At 39.5% G+C, this 22,423-nt stretch overlaps 1 protein-coding gene across 2 annotated transcripts in view; it reads left to right on the forward strand.

Annotated features, from left to right (window-relative positions):
• Positions 1-22,423, forward strand: part of TRIM24 (tripartite motif containing 24) — a 110,672-nt gene that overhangs the window by 33,962 nt on the left and 54,287 nt on the right. The window lies entirely within an intron of this gene.

Here is a 22,423-nt window from a genome sequence, read left to right on the forward strand (position 1 = left end):
TGTCTCAGCCATGTCTCAGTGTGGCATAGAATCAAGTGCACAGTCTTTTCCCTTTTCTCCCATTTTGAAGAGTGACCCCAGCCAATGTGAGGTCTACTCTTCTGAGATGGTCTTAATAAAGTGCACATTAAGGGGGTGATGTGTGATTGATGGCCAGTAGGCAGACATTCTACCACTTTGGGAATTAGTCTCTAAGATTCGTTTAATTGGTGTTTCTCCTTATTTGTCCTTTTGTGATTGACAAACTTCACTCAGGGTTTGCATGCCATGTAGTGTTTCATACTTTCATCACTGTTTTTAGGGTTGCATAGTATTCTTTTGTGTGTATGTACCATTATTTTTAATCTATTCTATTCTTGGGCATTTGGGTTGCTTCCAGTATCTTGTTATTGTGAACTGTGCTATTATAAACATGTGAGAACATACCTCTACTTGTGTTGTGTCTCATTTCTTTTGGGTATATGTTTAATAGTGATATTGCTGGGTTGTATGAGATTTCAATTCCTAGTTGCTGTAAGTATTGCCATATCATTTTCCATAGTGGTTCTGTGTATGTACAAGTCCACCACAGCACTTATGAATGCCAATCTTTCTGCATCCTCTCCAGTGTTTTTTGTTTTATGAATTGGGCTTGCATTCTGGATGTAAAGTGGTATCTCATTGTGATTTTAATTTCCATTTCCCTGATGACTAGTGATCATGAGCATTTTGTGTTTGTTAGCCATTTGTACTTAATTTTTTTTTGGTGAACTGTGTGTTCATGTCTTTTTCCCATTTCTTAATTGGGTCATTTATTTTCTAATGGAATTGTTGTACAGTTCTTTATATTTCAGTAATTAGACCCTTGTCTGATATGTTGTTGGTAAATTTTTCCTCAGTCTGTGGGCTCTCATTTTACTCCCCGGATGAAATCTTTTGATATACATAGTAATTTTAGCATGTCCCGGTCATCAATCTTCTGCTCTATGTGCCTCGTTCATTCTACTTGGTGGTCTTTGTATGCTCTGCAAGAGGGCCCTGAACTTTGTCCCAGCGTTCTCGTCGATGGTTCTGATAACTCTGGTGTTTACATCTAGGTCTTTAATCCATCTTGATTTCGTTTTTGTGTACGGGGAGTTATCTGAGTCTTGTTTCATTCTCCTGCACATGGAAATTCAGTTTGTTGAACCACATTTGTTGAAGAGGTTATCTTTGTCCCAGTGGGTATTGAAGATTAGTTGCCTGTAGGCTGGTGGGTTTTCTGTTCTGATCTATTGGTCGATAAATCTCTTATTGTACCAGTACCAGTGTGTTTTGACTATTTGCTTTCATAGTAGGTATTTAGGTCAGGTAGTAGGAGGCCTCCCACTTGATTCTTCTTTTTAAGAAGTTCTTTGCTTAGCCTGGGTCTTTTGCTTACCTATATGAAATTGCTAATTAGTTTTTCCATTTCTTTAGAGAATGTATTTGGATTTCATTGTATTTGTAGATTGTTTTAGGTTGTGTTGACATTTTCAAAATATTGTCTGCCTGTCCATGAGCAGGGGATATGACATTTATGTAGGTCCTTTGGTTTCTTGTAGTAATGTTCTTAGTTTTCTATGTATAGGTGTTCTGTTTCTTTAGTTATAGAATCATATCTGCACATAGCAAGTTTCACTTCTACTTTGCCTGTTTGTCTTGCCTTGATTTCTTTCTGCTGTCTGATAGCTCTAGTTAAAACTTCCAGCCTAATGTTGAAAAAGTGGTTGAATAGGGGACATCCTTGTCTGGTCCCTGTTTTCAGTGGAAATGTTTCTAGCTTTTCCTCATGGAGCGTGATGTTGGCTGTTGACTTTTCATATGGCTTTTAGTACCATATATATATACTTGAGTATACCCCGACCCAAACATCAGCCGAGGCACTGAATTTTACCACCAAATGCATTAAAAATGTGCTGAAAAACTCAGCTTATACATGAGTATATACAGTATGTTGAAAAATTTCCTTCTATTTTGTTGAGTGTTTTGATAAAAAATGGTGTTGGATTTTGTCAAGTGCCTTTCTTCGTCTATTGATAATGATCATGTGGTTTTGATTCTTGGCCTTGAGAAATGACTGGGCTCTTCAAAGCTCATGAATAGCTGTTTAAGGTGCAACTATTGTTCCCTCCTTGTCCTGAGGAAAGAAGAGTGAAGAAAATAGAAGGCAAATGGAAGCAATTAGTCCAGTGAACTAATGGACCACAGGAAGTTCAGCCTCCATGACCCTGAGACCAGAAGGTGGTACCCAGCTATTACCATCTGCTTGAATAGGCATCACATTAGTAGATCCTGGAGAAAGAGTAGGAGGAAAAGGTGGAACCACAACTCTGTAAAAGAGAGCAGACACTGGTCTGATGGAGGCTAGTGGAACCTAACACTGTAATACTGGTCATCCTTCTGGTCTGGAAATTAACTTAATCCTTACAGAGTGTCAGTTTATCCTGGCCTATAGGGTCACTATGAGTTAGAATTGACCTCCATGGCAGCGAGTTGAATTTTGTGGATTACAGACAAAGCAAATGCAGGTGAGTTCTTAGCACCAAAAACTAAAGTCGGGGAGAGGAAGATAAATTGAACACAACTCAAGAAGACAGAAAAGGAACAGAATAAACCAAAAGAATGCAGCAGGGAGGACTTAATAGTGACAGAGAAGCAGCAATGAGGTTTAAGTAAAAGGTAAGCATTAACTTTCTCTGAGGTATTGCACCCATTGATGTTGCCTGGGGAAGTTCTCTTTGGTCACAGTGAAAGCATTTTTGCTCCAACCTTGTTTTTTGGTGGCTAATTTAAGAGAACAGTGTGCAGCTGTGAAATTTTGTTTCCTGCCCAGGAAAATTGCCCCGGAAACTGTTGTGATGTTGAACAAATGCTTACAAGGACAGTGCTATGGGAAAAACCTCAAGTGTATGAGTGTTTTTCTCATTTTTTTTCTTTTTCAATCATTTTATTGGGGACTCGTACAATTCTTATCACAATCCATACATACGTCCATTGTGTCAAGAACTAATGTACATTTGTTGCCATCACCATATTGAAAATATTTGCCTTCTACTTGAGCCCTTAATATCAGCTGTTCATTTTCCCCCTCCCTCCCCACTCTCCCCTACCTCAGGAACCCTTCATCATTCATAAATTATTATTATTTTGTCATATATTACACTCTCCGACGTCTCCCCTGCCTTCTCTGCTGTCCCTCCCTCAGGGAGGAGGCTATACATAGATTCTTGTAATCAGTTCCCCCTTTCTACCCCACATTCTCTCCACCCTCCAGGCATCACCACTCTCACCACTGATCCTGAAAGGTTCATCTGTCCTGGATTACCCGTGTTTCCAGTTGCTATATGTGCCTATGTATATCCTCTGGTCTAGCCAGATTTGTAAGGTAGAATTGGGATCATGATAGTGGGGGGAGGAAGTATTTAAGAACTAGAGGAAAGTTATATGTTTCATCGTTGCTACCCTGTACCCTACCTGGTTGATCTCCTCCCCATAACCCTTCAGTAAGGGGTGTCCGGTTGGCAACCATTGGGCTTTGAGTCTCCACTCTGCACTCACATTTTCAATGATATGATTTTTTGTTCCTTAATGCTTGATACCTGATCCCTTCGATAGCTCGTGGTCACACAGGCTAGTGTGTTTCTTCCATGCTGGGAAGGTGTGCATCCTGGAATGCCAATTTAATAGAACAAAGAGGCTCAATGTCCATCTGCTGCCTTAGTACTTAACATATAAATATATGCACATAGATCTGTTTCCCTACACTCATATAAATATATTTACATATGTACATTCCAGTCTTTGGACCTCTATGAATACCCTTTGTCACCTAGTTCTTTCCTCTATTTCCTTTTACTTTCCTCTTGTCTCACTATCATGCTCAGCCTTCATTTGGGTTTCAGTAATTTCTCTAGGTTACCTTGCTGAATCTCTACCATGCCCCTCACCCTCCTTGCTACTGATTTTGGATCATTTATTGCTCCCCTGACCCTGGGTTGGTCAGCACCTCCTTGCCCCCTCCTCCCCCTCTCCCGTGTCCCCCCGGAACCATTGGTCCTGTTGTTTTTTCCTCCAGACTATTCATCCAGTCTATCTTACCTAGATAGATCTGTAGAGATAATAATTATGCACCAAAAAGCAAGTCATTGCAAGATAGGCAGAGTGAGAACACAGCTATGATAATAAAAAGGGAAACCAATTACCCATATAAATAAATTAATTAAAAAGAAAGAAAGACCTGTAAATAGATCAAGTTCTGATTTTTTTATCTGTAGGCGTGTCCTTCAGTCAGGTCCAATGGGGTACCATGCTTTGTCCCGAGTCTGTCCTTTGTACCCCCTTGGGGGCTCCCTGCTCTGCTCCCACGGTTGCTGTGTTGCAGTGTTGTCCCCCTTAGGGCCCTGGACCAGCAAGGGACAGTGTCTCATAGTGGGATCAGCCATATTGTCTGTTTTTCTCATTTCAACCACAGTGAAATGTTGATTGGTGACAAACCTCATTCTAGATGCCGTCATCTTACCCAAGGGGCGAAATGCGTAGTGCATTTGGAATTCTTCCACCATGTTAGACCATTGATCAAGTTTTCTTTGTAGAGGTGCTGAAAAGATTGCATAACAGCGTGTGACCAAAAAGGCCTCATTTGTGGGAGACAGACTGGTTTTGCCACCATGACAGTGCACCTGCTCACACAGCTATCTCAGTGTGCCAGTTTTGGGCAAAAAAACCCCCAGCATGTCTCTCTTGCCCCACCTGAAATGCAGAGGGACATGAAAGGACAGTGATTTGATCATGTAGAAGAGGTGAAAAAAAACTATAGGGGGGTGCTGTCAGTCTTCTAAACAAATGAATTTGAAAAAAGTTTCCAAGAATGGATTCACAGATTTGACAAATGTATTGAAAGGTGATAAGGTTGTTTTGTTAAAAAAAATTTTTTAAATACATAGCTGTGTTAGTCAGGTAGACTAGAGAAACAAATTCATAAAAACTTGTGTATAAGAGACAGTTTTATATAAAGGGTAATTGTACATTAAGAAAGCATCCCAACCCAGTCCAGTCCAAGGCCTTAAGTCCGATATTAGCCCATATGTTCAATACCAAGCTATAAAATCCTTTTCAGACTCACGAAACACATGCTGTGATGTTGAATGTAGGACGATCACAGGCCAGTGGGTAGAAAGTCTTTGGATCCAGTGGTGTTGTAAGCATCTCAGCGCTGGCAGGGGTCTCTAACGTGGATTCTCCTGCTTCAGAGGTCTAGTTGCATCAGAGTAGGGTCCATGTGACTTCTAAAACTCAGAGCACTAGCGTAGTTCCATGTGTCTTGTCAGCTGCAATGTCTCCTAGGGAGCAAGCTTAGAGAGAGAGACAGACACAGAGAGGTGTGTCTCCTAGAAGGAATACAGGATTTCCCAGAATTCTCAGGAGAAGACCATGCCAACACAGAGGTTTCATTGGCTGTGATCTGATTGATAGACTGGACTCCACCCTTTCACTCTTAATCCTCTCATGTCCCAAATTGACACCAGATTATGTAACTACCACAATAACTTTTGGGGAGAAAATTTTGGTGGTTTTTTTTTGGGGGGGTCCCCACATATAATACCATAGTCACCAAATTAGGAAATTTAGAACCACATAAAGCTGATTTTATAAAAATGGATACAGATACACTTAAGAGTTAATGGAAGAAATAATTTTATAGGAAACCAATTTCACAGTATTTTCCTCAGCAGAGAATAGTTAAAACATCATTTTCTGTAGAAGAAAAGAACTGCAAAATGGCCGTCTTGTAAAGATGTACCAGATCCCAGATGGATTTGTAGTAACAGGAAAGGAAGAAAATGCCTGTATTTCTAAATTCTCTTTGTGAAGCTATTATAACATTGCTATACCAACCTGGGAAATAATTTATTAAAATAGCAAACCAACCTCCTAATGAATATAAATCATCTAACATGAATAAAAATATATTTCATGTCAAAGAGATTTGTTGCAGGCATTCACGGGTCATTGTTTGTTTTGTTTTATAGCAAGAAGTATCACAATTAACTTCATGAAATAGAAAAGTTATCTGACAAAATTTAGCCCCATGTTAAGAATAATTAATAAAGTAAGAATTTACAGGTCCTTTATAATAGGCGTGATAAAATAGGTTTCAGCCCCTAAGTAAAGCATTTTCCTGGGGGAAAGTTTAGAGCCTTTTCCTATAAACCGAGGAAGAAGACAAGATGCCCACTCCCTCCACTTTTCCATCAGGACATAAGAATTGGAAAGTAAAAAGTAAAGCCATCTCTTCATGTAGGCGAGTGAGATGATTATATGCCAGGAAAATTTTAAGAGAATTAATGGAACTATTCCAAATAATATCAAAATTTAATAAAATAGAATGTAAGTTTATCATACAAAAATGAACAAATATGCTTGATGCAATTTTTTATCAATGCACACAATAGACAGTTACAGTAGAAGCAACGACTATATTATAGTTGTAAATTAGAATCATAAAACCATCTAAAACCTCTAATATGTTATATTTGTTAGTGCTATTGCTTGACATAGGTGTCAAATTGCTTCCCACTCATAGCAGCTCTGCATACCACAATATGAAACTGTGCTTGGTTGTGTTGTAGCCAGTGGATTGCTCAGTCTATTTCATTGAGGGTCTTTTTAACACTGAGCCCTCTACTTTGACCAAGCTAATGTCATATATATAGGTAATTAGGAGAACACAGTTCTTAGGCAGACTTCAAAGAAAACAACAACAAAAAAATACGGTAGTTTAGTAAACTGTTGTTTGGTTTTAGGAAGACTTGAGGTAATACTTTTGGTTTAAGCTCTAAAGGCTATCACTTTAGGGTAGAAATTTTTGGGATCCATCCAGTTTGTCCACGAGAATTTGACATTCTCTTCTGCATTTTACTTATTTCTTTATAAAAAATCATTGTATTGGGGCTCTTACAGCTTCGGCTTTTATAACATTCCATACATCAAATGTATCAAGCATATTTGTACATATGTTGCCATGATCCTTTTCAAAACATTTTCTTTCTACTTGAGCCCTTGGTATAAGCTCCTCTTTTTCCCCTTCCCTCCCCTTCACTCCCACCCTTGTGAATCCTGGATCAATTATATATTGTTATTATTATTTCGTATCTTACATTTTATTGTCTCCCTTCACCATTTAACTCCTTCACGCACACTTAATCATGTCTTTGTAATAGGTTTTGCCATCTGTCTAGTAAACCATGTCATCATACCAACCCCATTAGCAACCAGAAATATTCTGGTGTGGGTTTGTAGTTGAATTTTCCAACCCACAGCCATTATAAATCCTATAATCTCTGTAATGACAGATTAAACATATATAATTATTCCATAGGGATTTTGTACACGTTTTCTTAGGGTTTTTCTTTAAGCTTTTAGTTTTTTTTCCTTTTTTAATTGGTTTCTTATTTGCATTTCATTTTTGCCTGTTTTACCCTGATAAATAGAAACAAATGTTATTTTAAATATTTCTTTTGAGCAACTTTGTTTAATCTTAGTAATTCCAAGTAATTTACCCATAACTTCCTTATACACAATCGTTACACACAATTGTATCATCTGTAAATAATGACACCATCTTATCGTTTCCATTTGTTACTCCTTTTATTTTTCTTTACTGGATACACTTTTTAAAAATTCTTTTTTGGGGGTCTCTTACAACTCAACACAATCCATCCTTTCATCCATGTGTCAAGCACATTTGTACATATATTGCCATCATTTTCCAAAACATTTTCTTTCTATTTGAACCCTTGGAATCAGATCATTTCAACTCTCCCCCACTCTCCCTCCCTCATGAACCCCTTGATAATTTATATATGTTCTTTCATGTCTTCCATTGACCACTGTCTCCCTTCACTCATTTTTCTGTTATTTGTCCCCTTGGGAGGGGGTTATATGTAGATCATTGTGATGGTTCCCTCTTTCTCTCCCCCACCTCCCCCTTACCCTTCTGGTATCTCTACTCTAATTATTGGTCTTGAGGGGTTTATCTGTCTTGGATTTCCTGTGTTTCGAGCTCTTACCTGTACCACTGTACATGCTCTGGTCTAGCTAGATTTGTAAATTGGGGTAAATCAGTAGAATTGGGGTCATGATAGGGCGGGGGTGGTGGTGGAGGGAGGAAACATTAAAAAACTAGAGAAAAATTATGTTTCATCAGTGCTATATTGCACCCTGACTGGCTCGTCTCTTGCTTGGCACCCTTCTGTAAGGGGATGTTCAGTTGTCTACAGATGGGCTTTGGGTCTCCACTCCAAGCTCCCCTTCAGGGGTAAGACTTTTAGTTCTGCGTCTTTGGTGCTTGATACCTGATACCATAGATATCTGTTGATCACACAGGCTGGTGTGGTCTTTGTTGCTTCTCAGCTAGATGGCTGCTTGTTTATCTTCAAGCCTTTAAGACTTCAGATGCTAAATCTTTTGATAACGGGCGACCATCAGTTTTCTTCACCACATTTGCTTTTGCACCCATTTTGTTTTCAGATTCTTTAGGGAAGGTGAGCATCACGGAATGTCAGGTTATTAGAATAGTGTTCTTGCATTAAGTGACTGAGTAGAGGCCCAATGTCTGTCTGCTACCTTAATACTCAACATATAAATATATGGACATAGATGTATTTCCCTTTTGTTATATATAAATATATTTGCATATGTACATGCCTGTATTTAGACCTCTATAAATGTCCTTTGCCTCCTAGTTCTTTCCTCTATTTCCTTTTACTTTCCTCTTATCCCACTATCATGTTTGGCCTTCATTTGGGTTTCAGTATTCCTCGGCTACATTGCACTAGATAACGGGTGTCAAACTGCAGACTGCAAGCAGCCCCGGAGGTAATTTTTTGTGGCCCATGATGCTCTGAAATAAAATGATAATAGAAAAAATTGTTATGAAGAAAATAGCGCTTAGGGGCGATGGGATAATACTGTACATACAATTCCCTTGTTAACCCTTTAACCACTGGAGACATGTATACACGTGGCCCAGTGCCTTTCCTGGGGGCCTGTGGACATGTATTAGATGGGCTGACTCAGTTCTGGCGAGGTTTGGAAGCGATATGTCTGCCACTCTGTGTCATGTAAACAGATCCAATGGTGAAAAGGTTAAAAAGAGCACTCTGAGTTGTGCTGTTAGGTTTCATTCCTAGCGGCAGCGCTAGTTAACATTTTTAGAGGGAAGCCATTACGATTGTGCATCATGTTTGCCAGCTATTCAACATTTTGTGTTTTTTATTAGTTACTTTGTTATTTTCCGGTACAGCATAAGCATTAAGTTCCACTCTTTCTCCTTCCCACTTCATTTGCTCCTGCTGGATAAAATCTTAAGTAGATTGTATTTTTGGTTAAACGGTTTGTTATTTGGGTAAAGCTTTATGTTGCTGACTTTTTATCGATGGAGTGCACACCTTTGATCATACTGTTCACTTTGCAGACCTTCGGCTGAAAGTCAAACCCAGAGGTCTGAAGAGTGTCTACGGGCTAAATCTTCAGGCATTCCACCACTTACTGAAGCACCAGTAAACTTGGGTTTTAAATTAGTTTTGTTGCACATTTTTATCCCACTCTATCTAGAACTTTTCTGAATTGTTGGTAGTGGTAGCCAGGTACCAGCTGGATCTCAGTTTTGTATATGCAAATATTAGTGTGTTCCATTAGTCCATTAGACTGTTTCTCTGAGCCTGATTTTCTTAATCTTTTTTTTTGCTCTGAACACAAAAATATTTATAATTTGGGTGGTGGGTAGGAGCTTTTAAGACTCAGTTGCTATTCATCAAAGAGGGTGTAGAACAATGTCTTAGTGGGCTATCTTGTCCCAGTTGTCCTTGGCGTCCCCAAGACTATAGTTCAGCTCTCTAGTTGATTAAAAACGGTATCAGTAGGCATCTTGTTTTTCCAATATGCTATTAAATTTATCTCATTAAATAAGTTTGGAGAATTTTCACAGCTTTTAAAAATAACATTTGTTCCATTTATTCCTAACAGACTTATAAAAAATCATAAATGGATATATTTTAATCAAACTTTATACATCAGTCAAATGCATAATTTTCTCTTTTGGTATATTGCATGATTAATTCCAAGAATTGACTTTATAATAATCATAATCTTGCATTTCTGAGCTGAAATATCATACTTAATACTATCTTACCCTTTTATACAAGTTACAAGATTTCGTTAGCTAGTATGTTTTTTGTTTATGAGTTATATCCTGTGGTTTTCTTTTTTTTATATTACTCTTGTGATTTTTTTTCCTGTAGAGTTACAGAGCTTCATAAAATAATACCTTTCTCTGCTCTCTGAAAAGAATTTGTATTAACATTGAAATTGAAGTGTTTCTTGCAGCAGGGCTGAACTTTTCTTCTGTGAAGATGACTCACACCTGACAGTTATTTTAGCTTTCCTCATTTCTACATGAATCACTAGAGTAAACATTTGTGTGTTTCTGCCCCAAAAGTTTGTCATGTTTTGTAAATTTTAAGTTGTTTCATCATATCCTTGTACTAATTATTCATATCTGTATTATCCAAAGGAAGAGGGGCAGGCATGTACCCTCTTTTTCGTCATGGCTTTGTGGCCCTTCTTTGTCTTCTCTGTATTCTCACCAGATGTTTGTCTGTTTATTAATTTCTTTGAATAGCTACACTGCTCTTGTTCTATTTTATTGATTTTCTTTGGTTATGTTTTACTGTACTTTACATCAACTTTTTCAAAGACTTGGCTTTCAGCTAATTTGTCTTTCAAATGTTTTTTTCTAAGTAGTGCAACTTTTTTTTCACTCAATTAAAACTTTTCTACTATTATAATAAATTTTCAGGATTTTTGGCTTATATTTTTTAAAAATTTCTTTGTGTAGGTTTCTTTTTGTTGAGAACACTTTGCTCCTTGATTTTAGTTGTTTGAAATGTGTTGCCTTATTCTTTGACTTAATATACGTTCCCTGAATCTTTAAAGGAAATGAATGATTTCTACAACTGTTAGGTTTCCTTCATTGTATATCCATATTTATGAGGTTTAAGTATATTAGTTAATGCTTTATAAAAATTTTATTCTATATGTGTGTGATTTGGATTCATGTTGTAATTGCAGATTTATTTCTTCCTTGTTAGCTTTTCTTAAAGTTTTTCATATATTTTAAGACTCCTACTGAGATAGACCATTGCTTTGTTTTCCTGTTGAATTAAATCACTTGTTAATATGGAATGGCCCTTTTTTATCGTTTGATTATTTTTTAACCAATTTTTAAAAACACATGTCATTTTATTGGGGAGTCCTACAGCTCTTGAAAACAATCCATGCATCAATTGTGTCAAGCACATTTGTACATATGTTGCCGTCATCCCTTCCAACACATTTTCTTTCTACTTGAGCCTTTGGTATCAGCTCTTCTTATTTCTCTCTCGCCCCCACTCTTATGAACCCCTGAAAAATTATACGTATTAGTCTGGGTACTTTAAAGAAACAAATCCACAGAAATTCATGTATAAGAAAGAGTTTTACATAAAGGTTAAGTGTCACCCCAACCTTCCCCCTACCCTTATGGTATTGTTGCTTGCATTTCTGTTCTTGGGGGCTTTATCTATCCTGGATTCTGTTTCTCGAGAACTCTGTACCAGTGTACATGCTCCGGTCTAGCCAGGTTTGTAAAGTAGAACCGGGGTCATGATGGTGTGTGTGTGTGTGTGTGTGTGTGTGTGTGTGTGTGTGTGTGTGTGTGTATGTGTGTGTGTGTGTGAGAGAGAGAGAGAGAGAGCGAGCGCGCGCATTATAGAACTAGAGGAATGTTGTGTGTTTCATCAGTGCTATAGTGCACCCTTGCTGACTTGTCCCTTCCTTGGGTCCCTTCTGTGAAGGGATGTCCAATTGTCTACAGATGGGCTTTAGGCCTTCACTCCAACCCTACTCCATTACATCAGTATGATTGGTTTGGCTCCTCTGATACCTGAACCCATCAACACCTCCTGATCACACAGTCTGGTGTTCTTCCATGTGGGCTTTGTTGCTTCCAAGCTCGATGTCTGCTTATTTAGCTTCAAGTCTTTGAGACCCCAGGTGCTATATCTTTTAATAGCCAGTGTGGTAGTTACATAAACTATGGAGATAAATAGCTCAATGGAGGTAGGACACACAAAGTCCCTGTGGGACACTCCTGTTGACAAGCCAGATGGAGGTACACTGATGCAGCAAGAGCCTTGGAGCTGGAGGAGCCATGTGGAGACCCATACCAGTGCTAAGATGTTTCCACTGCCACTAGATCCACAAGACTTTTCACTCACTGGCTTGTGATCTTCCTGTACTCAGCATTATTGCATGTGCTTCGTGAATCTGAAGAGGACTTTATAGATTGGTATCGGACATATGGGCTAAATTGGACTTATGGACTTGATCTGGACTGGGTTGGGATGTTTTCTCAGTATTCAATTGCTCTTTTATATAAAGCTCTTTCTTATACACAGAAGAGTGTTTATGGATTTGTTTCTCTAGTCCACCTGGACTAACATAGCCAGCCACCACCAGCTTTCTTGACCACATTGTTTTATGCACTCTTTTTGTCTTCAGCAAGCTTGTCAGGAAAGTGAGCATCACAGAATGCCAGGTTATTAGAACAAAGTGTTCCTGCATTGAGTGACTCATTGGGTAGAGGCCCATTGTCCTTCTGCTTCCTTAATACTCAACATATAAATATATGTACATAGGCCTATATCCCTATTGTTATATATGAATATATTTACATATGCACATGCCTATTTTTATACCTCTATAAATGTCTTTTGCCATCTAGGTCTTTGCTCTCTTTCCTTTTCCTTTCCTCTTGTCCCACTATCATGTTTGGCCCTCATTCGTCTCTCAGGAATTCTTTTTGGTTACATTGCCCTTGATCAAACCCTACCAGGCATTCTATGTGCTCCTCGCCATCAATTTTAGTTTACTTGTTCCCTTCTCCCTGAGTTTGTTGGCTGTCCCCTCTTTCCCTCCCCCTCCCCCTCTACCTTCCCCCGCTCACCCCCAACCGTCGGTTCAGCTCTTTTCTCCTCAGGATGTTTTATCTTGCCTATCTTATGTAGCCAGATATGAAATAGAGCAACAACAAAAAAGGACCGATAAATAATCAAGTTGATTCCTACTCATAGCTACCTGGTGGTGGTATAGTGGTAATGTGTTGGGCAAGACCACCGGCCACTACTTGGGAGAAAGGACAGGGCTTTTTACTCCTGTAAAGAGTTAGTTTCTGAAGCGCACAGGGGTAGTTTTCCCCTGACCTATAGGGTCACTATGAGTCATCTACTGTAGGATCCTAAATATAATTTATTTTGAATTTCTTAGTCAGTTCCAATACAGTTTCATCCAGAATATTTTCTGGCCTGCTTTGGTCAGTTGCCTGAGACATCTTGTCCTGTGGTTTTGTGTGTGTGTGTGTGTGTGTGTGTGTGTGTGTGTGTGTGTGTGTGTGTCACTTGATATTTATTGTCTCTGAGACATTGTGGCACATCTATATTTATTGATATGTTGGCTTGTCCATCCTGCTTTTTTGTTTTGTTTTCACATATTTAGGCAATGGGTCAGGCATGCTCCTCTTGTTGATAAATTAGCAGCCTGAGGTGCTCACCACCTATCTCCTAAGTGGATTTGCTAGTGAGTGGGAGTGTGGGGGTAAGCCTCTGCTCACTGGTCATGCAGTGCAGCTGAAGGCACACTGGGTGGCTCCTGTTTGCCACCTGTACTCAGACTGCCAGTGGAGTGGAACCATGAGGTGAGATACTGGGCAAGATATCAGGTTGGGGAGTGCCAGTGGCTGCCTGCTTCTTGTTACCTGGAGATTTTGTGGAATAAAAGAGGAGCTCACACTTCTGATTTTCAGTCATTAGTGTGAGTGCCACTTTAGTCTTGGGTAGGCAGAGCCTATTGTTATCTGGTTCTTACTCCTATAGGAACACTTTTTGCAATAATTCAAAAGTGGCAATTCACCACTCTGAATAGCTCCTTGTTTTCTGTTCTTCCTTCCACTTTGTCTCATTGATATTTGATCGGCTTCTATATTCTTTCCTCTGAAGCTCTGGGTCCCAGATTGCCACTTGCAAGTATTTTTACTTAGTTTCTTGGCTCTTTTTTTTTTTGCAGAGCTTTGGGTAGTATACTTACCTATCCCTCCAACTTGGATCATCATCTCCTTTGTTAATGTTGAATTGTTTCTTTTGTTTATTTATATCTTATGGTCTCGTTGGAGAAAATAGATGTGTGATGAAATGGCAACATCTGACATTTCTGTAATGCTTTTGATTTTCAAGTTGTTTTTGTAAGCTAGAATTTTAAAACTTGATTAGATTCAGGTTAAGCCTTGCTTGCAGCAAGGCTTCATAACCTTGCTATAATACCTCATCTTGTCATTGAATTGTGTCTGACTCTTGTTGACCTTATGTATAGTTGGGTGTCACTCATGTTGGACTTTATGGGTAGCTTGATTCCTGGTTGTGTACCACTTTCATGCTGTTGATATGTTTGAGTCCGTTATTGTGGCCATTGTGTTAATCCATTTTATTGAGGGCTTCCCTTGTTTCCACTGGCTGTCTACTGTACGAAATCACAGGTCTTCTAGTGAAGAATGCCTCACAGAAGGTGCTTTATCGGGGCTTCAAAAAAGTACATGACAAAATATGGAATATTTTCATATTAGGAGACAGCAGATGTTATCCAATATGGCCGACTCACAAGAACACCTATCATACAGTTTAGTATACTGTGGACATCCTTGAGATCCATGCAACTGTCCCATTGGCCATCATCCTTTCCCTATTGCATTTTAATGTCACTGATGCCAAATCAATGAATCATTTTCTGCATTTGTTGCAAATTGGTAATCTTACCGTTTCCATTGGGCTGCATTTTTCTGTATTGCACTGCTCTTCTAGCTCAGTCAGCCAAGTGCCTACTTCCTAGTAGAAGATTGTAGGGTAAGTGTGTTGTGCTTTCCTTTGTGCTAGTTGACTTGTTGGTTCCATCTAATTATTAATTTAGGGACTCTGGTGGCTCAACAGTTATGATAAGTCTGATGACCAAAAGGTTTGCGATTTCAACCCACCCTTGGAGGAAGACCTGTTCTTGTTACAGACCTAGTGACCCCAAAGTACAGGGTAGAACTGCCCTGTGGATATCCCAGACTGTAAATCTTTATGGGAGTAGAATGCCTCATCTTTCTTCTATAGAGGGGGTGGTGGTGTCAAACTGCTGACCTTTTGGTTAGCAGCCCATGCAGAACCTTGGACTCCTAACCTTATAATAAGTGAAATATAAAATTAAACTATAATAAAAGAGTTGTTTTTCACCTACCATCTAGAAAATAATTCCAAAGTAAATGATAATGTGCTCTGCCTGGGAGGTTTTGAGGAAGCCATTGATGGTGGAACATTTTCAGGGAGGGTGTACTTTGCAGTTTCTAACAAAATACAGATGCTTTTATTCTTTGACCTGCAAACCCACTTTGCTGAATCTATTTTTAGGGTGTATGTGGCATTAATATAAAGGGACACAGAGACAAGGTTATTCATTGCATCATCATTTATAATATCAAAAGCTGGGAAATATGTCACCAGAGAGGGTTGGTTGTATAAATATACCCAATCCAAACAAAGTGAAGAAAAGCAAAATAAGATCTCTATACCAACATGGAATGATCACCACACTGTCTTGATAAGTGAACAAAGACAAGCTTCAGTTCATGTATGTTATATGTAGTCTGATATGTTTTATGTAAGAAGACAGATGAGAATATTACCATATATACTCGAGCATAAGCTGAGCTTTTCAGCACATTTTTAATGCCGTTTTTGTGTAAAATTAGGTGCCTCATGATATTTGAGTCGGCTTGTAGTCAAGTGTATATGGTAGTTATTTTGGCAAAAAGAAGTTCTTAGGAAAGGAAAAAAAGTGTAGAAACAATAAATCTATATAAACCAGGGACTACTAAAAAGCTACCTGTGTGGAAGTGTTTTGTGTGTGTGTGTGTGTGTGTGTGTGTGTGTGTGTGTGTGTGAGAGAGAGAGAGAGAGAGACAGACAGACAGACAGACAGACAGACAGAGACAGTGAGACAGAGAGAGATTGTTTGATAATTGAAGTCTTTGCTTATTCTTTTTCCCAGTGCCATCTTTGAATTATTTGAATATTTGTTGGATATTTCATCTTTTGCCACTTCTAGGTCAGAAGCTACATGTTCTTTTGAGCCCTTGAAAGTTAAACGTACATAAATCATCACGCTCTAAAGTTAAAATCAGAGTCTTTTGCTCTTGAATAGTGCAAGGCCCTGGGAGTAGGAGAGATTCCTGCTTAGAGCAAATCTGCCCCACTTTAGAAAACAAGTTGCAAATTGAGAATGATTTTTACACTTAAGATAGATAGATGGAAAGAAAAGGTCAAATTTATATTATTTCACGACCTATTGTAGTTGTAAGAAATTTGCATGTGACCATACCTGAATTTTGTCCATCTGGAGGGCAAGCACTTCCACTGAGTGCACCTGGGCTTGTTGAGGCATTGGTTCTATTGTTGGTTTAATGGTCATCAAAGAACTTAGAGGATTTGGGGCTCTAGTATGTTCTTATAAATGAGGGCTAACCTTTTCCAATTTATTTTCCCCTGACTGTTGAGATGAGGGTTCCAAAATTTTTTTCCTGACTGTTGAGATGTTCGTAATGATTCTTGACAGATTTTTCCTTATTGATCAGCCAACCTTGTAGTTCCTGAGTTAGCTCTGCGACCTAGTTGCATTGTGAGTTAGGCATTGATTGGACTGCTAATGACAAAGTCAGCAGTTTGAAACTATCAGACACTCCAAGGGAGAAAGAAGGCCAGAGGGGAAGTTCTTTCTACTCTGACCTTTAGGGTTACTATAAGTCAAACTTGATTTAATGGTAGTGAATTTGGTTTTTTAAAACATCAAATAATTGTTCCTTTATTATATTTGTGTTTGATTTTCTAGTAATTTGTTTTTGTTTTTTTAAACTTGTTCATGAGGGATATTGATATATAAACAAAACACAAACACGGTACCATCAAGTCAATTCTGACTCACTGGAGACCATATGGGATGGGGTGAAACTGCCCCTGTGAGTTTCTGAGATTAACTGTTTACAGGAGTAGAAAGCCCCCTCTTTCTCCTCAGGAGGAGAAGGTGATTTCAAACTGCACACCTTGTGAAAATCATAACCACTATGCCATCTAAATGGAAAATGTTTTCTATTTTCTAAAGACGTTTATTCAGGTTTGGTATTAAGTGGTGGATAGAATTTACCACCACAGCCCTCTGGGCCTTGACTTTTCTATGTGGGATGCTTTTAAACAATGAGTTTTGTAATTTAAAAAGAATTCAGGTTTTCTCATTTTGAGGTTTTGGTAATTGTGCCTTTCAAAGAATTGACCCATTCAAACTGTCAGGATAAGTCCCCACTAAAATTTTAAGAGCCACAGTATTTGTAGAAATGGCTTCTACTTTCATTGCTTCACTTGGTAATATTTTTTCTTAGTCTCCTTCCTTTTTTCATTTTCTTTTCTATTGAGTTCCCTCATTTGCTTTTTGGTGGTTAATTTGCCTTTTTTTCTTGCTTCTTCATATGGAAGCGTTGGTATGTAGACCTTTGAAATACCATTTCTGATTATTTGGAATTTTCTAGATTTTTTTGCTTACTGATTTCTGAGTTAATCTAATTGTGATCATGGTACATAGCCTGTATTTTTTCATTGTTTTGTATTTATTGGAGCTTGTTTTTTGCTAAGTATCTTGGTGCACGTTCCATGCGTATCTTAAAAAATGTTCTTTCTCTGGACTTAGACCTATTCTTTAAATATCAGTTGGATCTTTTATATCCTTACTGATTTTCTGTCTACTGCTGTATTGATTTCTAAGAGGGTTGAAATCCCCAGCTATAATTGCGGCTCTGTTTGCTTCTCTTTTCAGCTGTGTCAGTTTTCACATTGTGCATTTTATAGCTCTGTTAACTAGGAACATGCACAGTTAAGATTGCTCCATTTTCGTGAAGAATTGGCCCATTATCATTACGTGATTTTTCTGTCTTATCTTTGGGAATAGTCCTTGTTCTGAAATCATTCTCTAATTTTATAAGTCTTCACAGGTTCCTATGAAAAACTGGGTATCTGTAGGATTATTTACACACAGGATTTAGATGGGTGTTTTGTTCAACAGTAAAACTTGTAAAAGCTGGAACTTATATAAAGTGGAGACCAATCAGAAAAAGAAAACTCTTATTTCCACTAATAGAGCAACAGAAAACAGTCCGACGTTGAGAACTGGAGAAGCAGCAGCCCTGCATAGCTCCACATGTCTGGGTGTTTCTGTGAGAGCCTCCCAGCAATGGTGTCGACAGGACCATGGACAGAGCATGAGTTTCATTAAGCAGATCTTTCTATCCTAAGATGCAGTTGCCTGACTAGTTGTGATCTATCAATGTTGTTGTCATTCAGTTCCCTTGTCTGTGATCCACAGCCTGTCCTGTTGCTGTTGGGCCATCAAGTTGACTCGATTCATAGCAATCCTGAGTACAGTGGAATTAGACATAGGATTTTGATTCAGTGACCCAATGGAGGGGTTTCAGATTTTGAGGGGAGCAGATAGCTTCATCTTATTATTGCAGAGCAATTCTGGTGGATTTTAACCGCAAACCTTGAAATTAGCTGTACAGCACTTAGCAGACTGTGTTGCCAGGGCTCTGCCTATGTAGCAAATGGCTTTTATATCCACATAGTTTTCCTCTGTGGGTGTGTACGGTACAAGAGCGCCAACCATGTCTGGTGCATAAGGCCAAAGCATACGCTCTTCACTGTGCTTATGTGTAGAAATGAAACGTCACAGAAAGCAGATAACAAATAGGATTCATGCCCCAAATACAAAATTGTGAAACATTTAATTTTAAATAAAAAGGAACAAAGTAAAATCCTGGTTATTTCATTTTAAACCCATTATTTCTGTATGTGTATAATTGATGATTTACTAGGATTCCTTATCAGCCAGGAAGCCCTAGTGGTATAGTGGTTTCTTGTTGGGCTTCTATCTGCATGGTCAGCAGTTTGAAACAGACAGGTCTGATGGGCGCAGCATATTGCAATGGGAGCAAACTCCAAATCTCCACGACTGTGGAACCCCCAGCTCAGGGCAAGCATGGGCTGCCATCCTCATGGTCAGTAGTTTAAAACTACCAGCAGCTCCACGGGAGAAAGATGGCTTTCTATTCCTATAAACAATCTATGAATCGACATAGTCTGTATCGCAGTAAGAGAGTATATCAATCGTGTATGACCTCAGAGGTACTGTCTAAGTTGCCTAATGCTGCTATACTAGAAATATCATAAGTAGGTGGCTTTTACAGATGTTTTCTCTCCGTTTAGGAGGCTAGAAGCCTGAATTCATTCAGAGCATCAACCCTAGGGGGAAGGGTTTCTCTCTGTTGACTTTGTAGGAAGGTCCTGTCTCCCTTCACAACTGTTGGTTTGACATCTGTTGGTAATCTCAATGTGTCTTGGCATCAATCTTTCCCTGAGTCTAAGAAGGCACCAGCAAAGGTGCACTGGTTCAAAGGATGTGCTCAGCTCCTGGCTCTACTCTCCTGGTAGTTTGGTTCCCCCTCTCTTTGCTTGCTTCTCTCTCCTTTTTCTCTCTTGTAAGATAAACAGCAATACAGGCCACACTCCAGGGAATTTCCCCTTACATTGGATCAAAGCTGTGGCCTGATTAAGGGTGCTGCATCTCAACCTAACCCCTTTTATCAGGTCAGTGCTGATCACATCATGTGAGAGAATGACACGGTTATGTAACCCACAGAGAATCATGGTCCGGCTAAGTTGAAACATTTTTAGGGGATATGCAGTTCAATCCATGAAAGTTATCAAAACATGTTTCATGATTTCAGCAAACACAGAAACTAATTTTAGATTAACACTGGTCGTGCAACTGCAGCAGCCCTTTCCCGTTCAGTGCTAATCATTGCAACTTGATTCATGATTTGTTTTCCTTCTTTAGCATGTCCCCCGTACACAAATATTCTTGATCCTTACCTTTTGGTATTGACAAAGAGAAGTAAGTTAAGAGTACCAGTTCTTGTTAAAAGTTGATTACCTATTGATATTTCTGAATTCAGATTTTTCCATTTCCAAAATGAATCGTGTCTGTCTCCATTCCCCCCCCCAACTGTATTATCTTTTGTAGAAAAGATAGGTATCAGTCTTTGAGATGATGAAATCTGGGTGGGGAAGTAAATTTGGAATTCAGCACCATTTAGTTACCAAGAATCATGTTCTAATTATTTCCTGTACGTCCAAATGCATTTGTAGCCTCAGGAGGCAATACTTGGAGGATGTTGGGTAATTGATGTCTTGTATTCTTTCTGGAAAGGGTCAGCTGTTATTATCTGATTTAAATTGAGGTACTTATATAGTGTTTTTATGCATTTGTGTATGTTACCCTCTAATAATCCTGCCTCGAAGTTGTTCTTGTGAACTATAACTGAAACCCAGCAAGCTCTCCATATGGTGACCACACTCATCATGACAGTCAGCTGTTAAACCAGGGAACAGACCTCCAGAAGAACCCAGTCTGCAGTCGTGCTGCTTCGTTTACTAGCCTGAAAGGTGGGGGGGTGGGGGTGTACCACTTGGCAGAGCTGGCTTGCTGGAAGGTGCTTGGCTCTAGCCTTGAAGGGAGCCTTTGTGGGGATTTAGCTGGCCTGGCCCCTACGGAGGCCTGGGGTCTCACTTGTATCGTCTCCCAGCAAAGACTGAGGTAGGTAGGTGTACGAGGGTAGCTGCTTCCCTTTCTCTCTGTCCTAAGCGGAACTGGTGCGAACCATTTCCTGCTTTTTCTTTATAGATTTGTCACCTTTTGATAGATTTTATTTGGATTGAATTAGTGGGGGGTCGGGGAGGAGACTCCTATCCTGGTGGGAGTCCTGGTGGCACAGCAAGAAAATGGGGAAGACAATGGTGGGTTTTTTTGTAGTCTTCTCCAAATTTTGATTTGAAACACTGGTGAGTCAGGAAGTTGCAGAGACTATCCAGGCACCCTTTCTCCTGTGCCCCAGTTCCTCCCTGTGGCTCCAGTTTCCCATCTCCAGTATATGGAGTCAGTTGGCCTGAGCCAGTCTGTCCACAAGTGTCCTGTGGGCCACACTGCTGCTTCCCTGGACCAGGGTGAGAGCTGGCCTGTGGTGGTGTTATTAATGTTGTCTTCTGTACCTGCTGGCATTTCTGGGTTACTGTATATCTTTCAGGTTCACAGAAAGCCCAGGGACAGACACCCTTACCATTACCTTCACCATCAGCACCACCACCACATAGGCCTGGGCCCTCAGATCTTTACCTTTCAGAATTCACACACACCCTTTAATACTCACTCTCTGTCTAGAGTTCTTAGCTCCACTTAGTGGGTGGAATATATGTATTTCCCTTTATTTTAAATGCATATATTAGGTCATGCCTCCTTTGCTGTGACGTGTACCCCTCATATCCTACAGATTTTGTGTTTGTTGTCAGCATCAAGCGCTGACTGTTACCTTCTCCCACCGGGGGCTTGCAGTAGTTTTATTTGTCGTGATATAGCCAAACCATGTTGCCAGCATTGTTATCACTTTATCTATTGGACCTCCCATATCTGACCGGCAGCAGCCCTACCCCACCCACCAGCTTTTCAAAGCTCCATGGAACCCCAGTGGTTGGGGAGAATTGGCCTCTTTACTGTCTTGAACTTTAAAATATATATATTTTAAGATGCTTCTAAATATAATTTAGCATTTTTCTTCCACAGTGGCCTTGCACATCTTTTAACCTCCCTGGTGGTAACCCCAAGCCACTCCGGGATTGCACTGCAGAGAAGTCCCTTAACTGCTCCCTGGTCCAGTGGTGTCCTCCACTGTGATTGCAAAGAACGATCTGACTTCCTTGCGTTCTCTGTGTCAGGCAGAACTGGGAGGGGAAATTCAAAACTGCAGGTCTAAAAAAGACATACACACAGTGGTTGTAACCTGTGAAGATTACATTGTATCAAAGCAAATCACCTCAGATTTGCCCCTAGATCCATCTCCAGTGCCCTGCCTGCCCTTTTACTGTCATTTGGAAAAAATTTTGCCTAGAAGTTTTTGTCCATGGCATCAAAAAAGTGTCACTTTAGCACAAAAGGAGTTTTAGATCAGATAAGTGACAGCGGCAGTGACTTAGAATTACTCACAGAATTGAGCGATAGCGGTTCATGGGGAAATCCGACACTGACACTGATCAGATAAGTGGCAACAGTGACGATTCTGCACCTGAGCTCAGCGATGTGCAAACTTGGTACTCTACTGTCTGAGGTACGGATCAGGCAGCTCCCCCAAGATTCCCGTTTACTG

This window comes from Tenrec ecaudatus, chromosome 9 (assembly GCF_050624435.1).
Source record: "Tenrec ecaudatus isolate mTenEca1 chromosome 9, mTenEca1.hap1, whole genome shotgun sequence".
Taxonomy (NCBI): domain Eukaryota; kingdom Metazoa; phylum Chordata; class Mammalia; order Afrosoricida; family Tenrecidae; genus Tenrec; species Tenrec ecaudatus.